This window comes from Balaenoptera musculus, chromosome 8 (genome assembly GCF_009873245.2).
Source record: "Balaenoptera musculus isolate JJ_BM4_2016_0621 chromosome 8, mBalMus1.pri.v3, whole genome shotgun sequence".
NCBI lineage: Eukaryota > Metazoa > Chordata > Mammalia > Artiodactyla > Balaenopteridae > Balaenoptera > Balaenoptera musculus.
Window position 1 is genome coordinate 31,660,240 of NC_045792.1, and position 8,318 is coordinate 31,668,557.

Here is an 8,318-nt window from a genome sequence, read left to right on the forward strand (position 1 = left end):
CTGTGAAATCAATGCAATAATAGCACTTAGCTCATGGAATTTATGTGAATTATATAGTGCTCACCACAGTATCTATCATACAATTTTCAAAATGTTATTATCACTATTATTATTTCTTAAAGATGACTAGCACTTAATTCTGAATAATATTTATTACCTATATACTATGCACTGCACATGGTACATTATCTTTGTGTCTCATTTACTTTTCCAAGTATTCAATCCTGCAAGGCAAATGTGATTATTCTCATTTTACAAATAAAGATACTGAAGTTGAGAGTGCATGGCTAGGTAGCAAGTCCAAGGCTTCACCCACCGGTATTCTGCCTAGGTTCATCTAATCTCAACCCTTGTTCTTTTCATCTCTGTCTGCTGCCTCTTTGATTGGGCAAATGGACTGAATTTCACGTGTGCCTTAGTTTGGAAAACTCTTAGAGATGGTGTGTACAGTGTTTCCAGAGGACAGGATGCTGTTCTCCCCCAGCATGGGATCAGAGAGTCTTTGTGTTAAGCCAACGCACTGACTGAATCAGGACTGCCTGTGCTGCCCAAGTATAGTCCCAGGAGGAAGGTTGCTGTTTACCCCAGGTTCTCTGATCATTTTATGCAACTCCAATAGCCACTGCTTTCAACAATGATTCTCTTACCCTAGCTGAAATGAAGATCAGTCTGGGAGATAGATTTATGCTGAGAATACTGAGCTTAATCTTTCCCTCTAACCACCACCTCCATCCAATATAGACAACTCTAAGAAATCTAATGGATTCAAAATAATAATACACTTAAATTAATCTAGGTACCTTATCTTTTGTTTACTAATAAAAATCTTCGCCATACAATTTACTTGTGAAGAGTTGTGAAGTGGTTAAGAGAAATGTAATTTACAGAACTGTAGAAATAACATAAAAAATTTTCAAGGTATGGGAACAGACTGGAAGTAGCAGGAGGTCTCTAAAGTGGGACCTTGGTTTAGGAGGTAGCTGGATTGGTTTAGGAATTAAGATTACAGTGGGTATAAATCCTGGTCTCTAAATGCAAGCTTGCAAGATAGGGTCCATTATTTTCTTTCAGTCAAATTAAATCTGATTTCCTCACATCATTCATTTGACAAGAAACTCCATTCCAATCTTAACTGTATCTCCCAAGACAGTACAACTCAAAGAAGTGCCTGGTCCATGGTGCTTGGATGGAAAAGGAAGGACCTCTAGCCTCTTGTCCATTATGGCCATCATGGTCACCCTCATTTTCAAAACCTACAGTGTCTAAAAGACCAGAGGGTCTTTGCTCTAGACTGTATGTTTGAAACAGGAATATTTCCCAAGGTCAAGAATGGTAAAGCATACAGTTCAGCATCCCTAGGTAAATTATATGGCTGTCCCTTTTCATGTCTTTCCTCCTCAAGGCACCAACGCTAAGTGGCAGGACATTGTTTCCTCTATTCCAATCCTTACCTATTTTCCAGTTTCTTTTATCATCTTAAAATATCTTTCCCTCTCCTTTCTAATAACTCATATTCCTTTCAAAGTTACTTCCTTCTCAGAAGCAATAATCACAACTTCTTCAAGAAATTTTTTAAAAATTTGAAAACAAAGAATATTTAACAGCTAAATTTTCATCATCTGAGGTTAAGTGAAAACCTGCATGGCACAAAACTGTAGATGTCAGGTGAAAATATTCATTTAATATTTGTGTACAAATTCATATATAGACAATAAAAAACTAGAAAAAGTACATCAAAATGCAAAGACTGAGAAAACATATCAAAATGCTAACAATAGTTATTTTTATCTTTATACAGATTTTTTTCCCATATTTGCTGGAGTGTTGCTGGGGGTATAGTAACAGGAAGCTGGAATGTACAACAGGAGACCAGAAGAAGAAGCATATAACTCTACCTGAGGAGGTTATGAAATGACCTAGTTGTGGTCTCCCCAGCATGCTCAGTCAATGGCTAGAAGTATCCCTGGGGAGCATGTGACTCAGTTTTAACACTGCAGAAGACTCAAAGTTGTGTCAGATGGAGACTGCCACCCAACGACCGTCTTTGCTGTAGACTCTCCTAGAGATCTAAGCAATGCACCTTCACTGACTTGCACAGTCTACCCCTTGCACTGCAATGATCCACAAATCTATACTTGTTCAGGAGAAGCTCCTTTATGGTTCTTGTGGACATCTCCACCTGAGGGGAAATTTAGAAGTGGAAGTTAGTAGAATGAACTTCAGAACTATAGCACCCATTGGTTCAGTTGGTGTCGGGGCCACACAGGTACTCAACTTCCCCCTCCTCCACTATCCATTCTAAATTCCTCTTTCAATTATCACTGTTGCAGGACTTTGGGATATACCAGGTGGTGTGACTCAAACCCTCATTCTTAAGTGGTCTGGGCTCTTGGTAATATTATCCTTCTTAAGCCAGGGTTGCTGCATGTGTTACAATTACAAATGGCATGGCACTTATAATTGACATGGGTAGTTACAACTGGTGTGGGAGAACCAAGAGATGTCCAATTGGATTATCTAGGCCCCACGTGTATTATTCCTTACATCCATTATGTATAAGCAACCCTACTTCCTCCTGTTTATCAGAAGCAATCATTTCTTATACACAAAGAATCCAAAGTGCAATCATATCTTGTATTTCAATGAGATCTTTGTTGTTTTCCCTGGCAAGAGTATGCCCCCTTCACAGATCGGGATCACTAAACCTGCATAGCCGAGAGCTGTCAGAACAGTAAACACAAATTCCTCCTGTGAGGTTGGGGTCGGGGGCTGGAGGGATGGGCACAATTTCATTTTATTCTTATGACGGGCTAATGCTGCGCCAAACTGATTCTTATGACTTAATTTTAGCAAAACTCTACTAATAGTCAGCAGTTCTGGACAGAGAGTCACATAGTACTCTAAGGCCAAGTATTCTGTTTCAGTAGGGCCCAGTGACATCCCAGAAGCTATTATTAGAAAGGTGTATAACTCTCTGCTGCAGGTAGCATGGTTCTGCTCTAGAAGCAGAGCCTGCATTGTGGTTCTCCCACTGGGGCTTACCATTAATTCTACCCTGAATCTTTTTCTACCCCTGAAACCTTAACATCAAAAGGTCTGCTGGATTGCATTTGCAGTTAAGCCTGCTACAGAGCCTTTACCTGTTTTGGTCCCATTCAACACTGCCAATAGGTATATGGATCATAGAAGTATTCCCAGGTTTGGAATGTATTGCCTTCACCACTCAAAGAGGCCTAGCGGGTGCTATGCTTACTTATTTATAACAGGAAATGCAAGATGAAGTGAAATAAAAGTAGGTCTTTTATTTCAGAGGAGATACACTAGAATGCCCCTGATAATGCCCCTAAATCTTTACTGAAGTAGCCAGTTCCTGAATTTCGGCAGGGTTATTTATCACCCTTAGGAGTACGTGTCTCTTACAAAGGTCTCCACCATGCTAACCAGCTCTTGCTCATTTTGCCTAGTCAGTCTGTGGTCATGGGTTTAATAAGTCAATATCATATACTGCAGAATATCCAACTGGCCCAGATTCTTCAGACTATATTATGGCCAAGCATGAGGGAGTTAACATAGCCCCAGGGCAAAACTGAATGAAAATATGAACTGTTTTCAGGAAAAGAAATACTGCATTTGCTAAATCAAAAGCCACGTACCATACATCTGAGACCTTCTTAATCTGTTATAGTAATGATTCTGTATTCATCAAGTAGGTTGCAATTTGGGCTACTACTTTTTTGAGCTTGAAGTAGTCTACAATCATCTTCAACACATCTGGTCTGTTTAGGGGTTGGACCAGTGAATTAAATGGAAATATGATAGTTACTACCACCCTGCAGCCTTTAGGTCTTTACTGGTGACACTAATCTCAGCCAACTCCTGGGATAAATTGTTGTTTTTAATTTACTACATTGGCCAGGAGGGCAGGAGGAGCCAGTTTCAGCGACTTCAACTTGCCTTCCACACTATGACAATTATTACCCCATAGGCCAAGGACCTAATATGGTGGTTACTTAAGTTGTCAAGAATTTTAATCCTTGTTATCAATTTGGGGACTAGGAAATGCCCACCAACCCGATGTAAACCAGACTTTATCCAAGATTCCATTTATCACCTGTCTCCTGTAAGCATGTTTCCAGTACATAGTCATCTAAGTAAATGGCTATAGACAGTGATGTACTGATAAATACTTTAACAATTAGCCCTCTGGGGATGGGTAGTGCGGAGAGGGAGAACAACCTCTTTCATAATGTTTGCTAATTTCCAGGGTGTAAATACCCCCACCATGGCCAGTTTCAGGCTTCCATCAAAGATCTGCAAAGAGATGCATGTTTCAACTCTTTGGACCTGGTAAGAGTCAGCTCCAGCACACTACTGGCTGTAGGTCCTTTTAGGGTAGAATTGCCACAGTATTATAGAATCTTACCCCTGACAACCCAGCCGTGTCTTTATTCAGTGGATTCCAGATCTGAAAATTGACTCAGGTTCAGGAAGTGAGCCTAGCCCTCAACTTCCCGTTTCTCCATTCCTGCCTTCTTCTGATTGTAGATATTATGTAACATCCTTGTTGGTTGTCCATCTGTTTTGCCCCTTGGGATACCATGTTCTTTTAAGCACCTCCACAACTCTGTGGTCAAGCCCCCTTGACATTACCAGTTGTGATGGTAATTGTAGCTGACTGGGCTCCTGGTGAATAAGCACTGCCAATTGTCCTCTATTATTTTGGGGCTCTATCATCCCTATAGCCATAAAGGAATCCAGCTCTGTGACTGCTTTTCCTATCGTTATACCTAGTCTTTAGGGAAAAGTAACCATTGAACTTATTAGTGAAGCTTGTGCCTTTGTACCAGCACATCCCTGACAGCCTTGGTGAATGTTGTATCTTCTGGACCTATGCATAATTCTTTGGTGAGTCCTCTGGCCTCACAAAATATATCCATATCAGAATGTTCACTCCCTGTGCCTTTCCATTTCTTCCTCTACCACTTGCCAAGCCAATTCAGGCATTTCTATTTCACTCCTTGTGGACCATCACTTTCTCTAAGTTCTAAGAGCCACCCTAGGAGTAAATTTTCCCTATCTCCTTGCATAACTTGTCAAGAAGTTAAACTCTGTGTCCCGAGAAAGTGCTTCCAAGTTAGTGAATTCTTGCTTATTCAATATTATTTATGGACCCCTTAATCAAGCACCCTTAAAATCTAATCTCAGACATAATTCTTTATCTCCTGCTATAAGCATGCTAGCTTATTCTTGCAGGTTCTTTGGGGATATAATCTTCCCTTCCTTATTAGGCTCAGCCCATCTCCACCTGGGTTATGCTGAGATTCAATCCTAAGTATTGGCTTGAAAGCCAGGAAAAGAGATGGGGGTAATGCTGTTGACTTGCAGGGGAGAGAAATCTATATTGTATTCCCATATTGGGGAAGTTCTAGCTCTTATTAGGAAGAGGTTGGCTACTTCATCAAGCTCCTGGTTCTAAGCCAAATTTCTTAGGGTGGCAGCCCCCAGATAACCCTATCATGTATTTCAGTGGTCCTAGGTTTTCCCAACCAGGGCCCTGACCTTAACATAACAGATCTCTCCGGACTGAGCATTTAAAATTCTCTGGAGCTCTTATATTAAGGTCTGATCTTACTCCTCAGTTGTGCCCACTCTTCCACTACATGAAATAAGGGCCAAGAGCCCTGTGGCTCTCATATATAATCTTTTTAACTACTCTCATTTTTTCAATATACCTCTGTTAAGCATCAATACAACTTATTAATAACCAGCCAACTGCCCTGTTCCTCTAGATATTGTTCCAGTCACACTTTTGAAACTCCTGAAAGATCTCACTATCGAGGTCTTTTCACCAGACTTTTTACTAGGACTTTTTTACCAGATCAATATTGGTAAAAGTTTTAGCCATTGGCCTATCACCTTGTGACAGGCTTTTCCATGCCTGACATCTACATGAGATGGAGTTCCTCTTGACAGCTAGGCAGTGAGTGAGTCAGTCCTCAAGCTCCATCTTACACACAATCTGGTTTCTTAGGCCTTTGCTGGTATCATTGATACAGTTCTCCAGGAAAAAGATGCCAATGTGGATTCAGGCATGCAAGACATTTATTGGGGGTAAAATTTCTGTGAAAAATAAAGGAGAGAAGAAGGTAGCAGAAGGAGTAGGCATTGAAAGAAATGATAAACTCATACTGGAGTAGGCATTGTGAGGACCCCTGCCCTGACAGTAGATGAAGTTTTTCAATTAAACCTCAGTTCTGCTTTCTTGGAAAAACTTCCTCACCCATTGTTTTCCATGGACATTGACTTGATTCTCTGACAGGAATAGGGTTTTTGACTATTACCTCCTATGTCATATCCATAATGACTACTAGGGACTATGCCTTCCCTGAGGGATAGTCAGGCAAGTTTGGAAGCCCAAAGTTTATGACTTGAAGAGTCACAAAGTTTATTAGACTAGGATCATGGTTTCTTTGGCAAAATAATCTCAAAAATTTAGAAATCTCCAGATATATTTGTTTCCTATCAACTTTATGTGCCAACAGCTCTACCCATAAGTTCTTTTCTAAACATAGCACATAGGCTAACATTGTTTCCTTGCTCTCTTTCTCCCATGCCTCCATTTTACCTTAATTTGCATCCATTGAGACCATTTGAGTATAGGCTTGACTGAGAAGTCCATACCTCAATCTGCTCTTTTGCAGCAGGGCTAGGTCCCTTTGCTTGAAAAATCTTCATGAGAGACGTTTGAGCAACAAAAGTCCTCTCTCTTGACATATGAGGTACAAAAGTTTTTCTAAACCTGCAAGGTCCCCAAAGAAATTTCGCTTCCTTTTAATCTCTGCTGGTAAACCTACCGATTCTTGACTAAGTTCAATTTTTTCCCTGCTATACCTTGTTAAAAGCATCATGGAGCAGACAACACAGGAAATTTTGACTCTTTACAAATACTTCCCTTAAAGTTTTAGACCTAATAAGCATTCATCCTACCTTCAAATTTATCACAGGCAATTGACTTACCAAACACTTTACCACAACATCCACGGATGGCAGGTTTCAAGCTTAACTGCTAAGACAATGCCACATAGTTTGGCTTTCTCTTTTGGTCAGAATATGACTTGAAGTTACAAATTCTAGATAATAGAAAGGGTGATCTAACAAAGAATCAAACAATTCAGTGGCTTAAGAACTATACAAGTTTATATCTTTCTCATGAAATATTCTAGAGAGGGTGTTTCACAGGATTAGCAATTGATAGTAGCTCTACCATCTTGAACATTGTAGCTCTGATCATCATCTTTTCAAGCCTACAGAGCATGGAGGCACACATACAGAAGTCTAAAAGAGGCATAAATTACTTCTGCTCACATAATATTTGGGGGAATTTATTCACGTGAGATAATTCCAAGGGGCTTGAGGAATGTATTGCTACAATTCTATCAGTATGAAAGAAGATAAGAATGTATTCTCATTGACAGCTTACTCTAAGCTTTCTGAACAGTGTCAGGTATTTCAAATTATTTTCTCAAATTCAACATGTCCAGAACATAACTCATTATTTCCCCACATATTCAATTCTTCATCCTGCTTTTTCTACATCTTTTAATGGCATCACGATTCATCTAGTTATCCCTTCTCAACATATTGGAGTGATGATTGGCTCTTTCCTCTATTTCATTACCCATATCCAACTGGATGCCAGTAAATTACTTGTTCTTCTTGGTTGGTGCCCTCCCCATCATTCTCTTTTTTCTGTTTCCACCTCACCAATTTAGGCTAGTCCTCATTACTACTTACCTCAATTGTTGTGATGACTTTCTGAGTTGTCTGCACAGCTCCAAACGTTTCCCAGTTTTCCTTATAACCTGATGAAGTAGTCTTTCCAAAGCATATCTCTGAACTATTACCTTTATGTTCAGTGGTTCCTCAGGGCCTATACAAAATTATATACAAAGTAACCTGCTATCCAATCTGAATAGTCTCGTATTCTATGTCTTTGGCTTGTAATCTAAAAAGGATTAGCTGCCAATGCCCAAATAAATGCATGTGTTTTTCTACTTCCAAGCTTTTGCTAATCTTATTCTGCACTTTGAAATTCACTTTTCCCCTATTTTTAGAGAAAGCATAGGCTCTGGCGACCAGATTTCTAATCTTAGCCCCACCACTAGCTTGTTGACCTTGACAGGTCATGTAATATCGCTGAGCCTCTGTTTCATCACTTCTAAAATGACAATAAAAAGCCCACTTCACAGGGTTGTTTTTAGGAATACAACCCTTCACAGGGTTGTTTTTAGGAATAAATACAATTAACTTCAATAAAG

General features: G+C 39.8%; 1 long non-coding RNA gene across 1 annotated transcript; it reads right to left on the reverse strand.

Moving 5' to 3' along the window:
- Positions 1 to 1,822: 1,822 nt before the first annotated feature.
- Positions 1,823 to 7,920, reverse strand: LOC118900059. The gene is made up of 3 exons (XR_005021042.1): positions 7,795 to 7,920; positions 5,917 to 6,120; positions 1,823 to 2,179 (listed from the first exon to the last, which is right to left on the reverse strand). It is a non-coding gene; the product is annotated as an uncharacterized LOC118900059 (long non-coding RNA).
- Between the last annotated feature and the right edge of the window lie 398 nt (positions 7,921 to 8,318).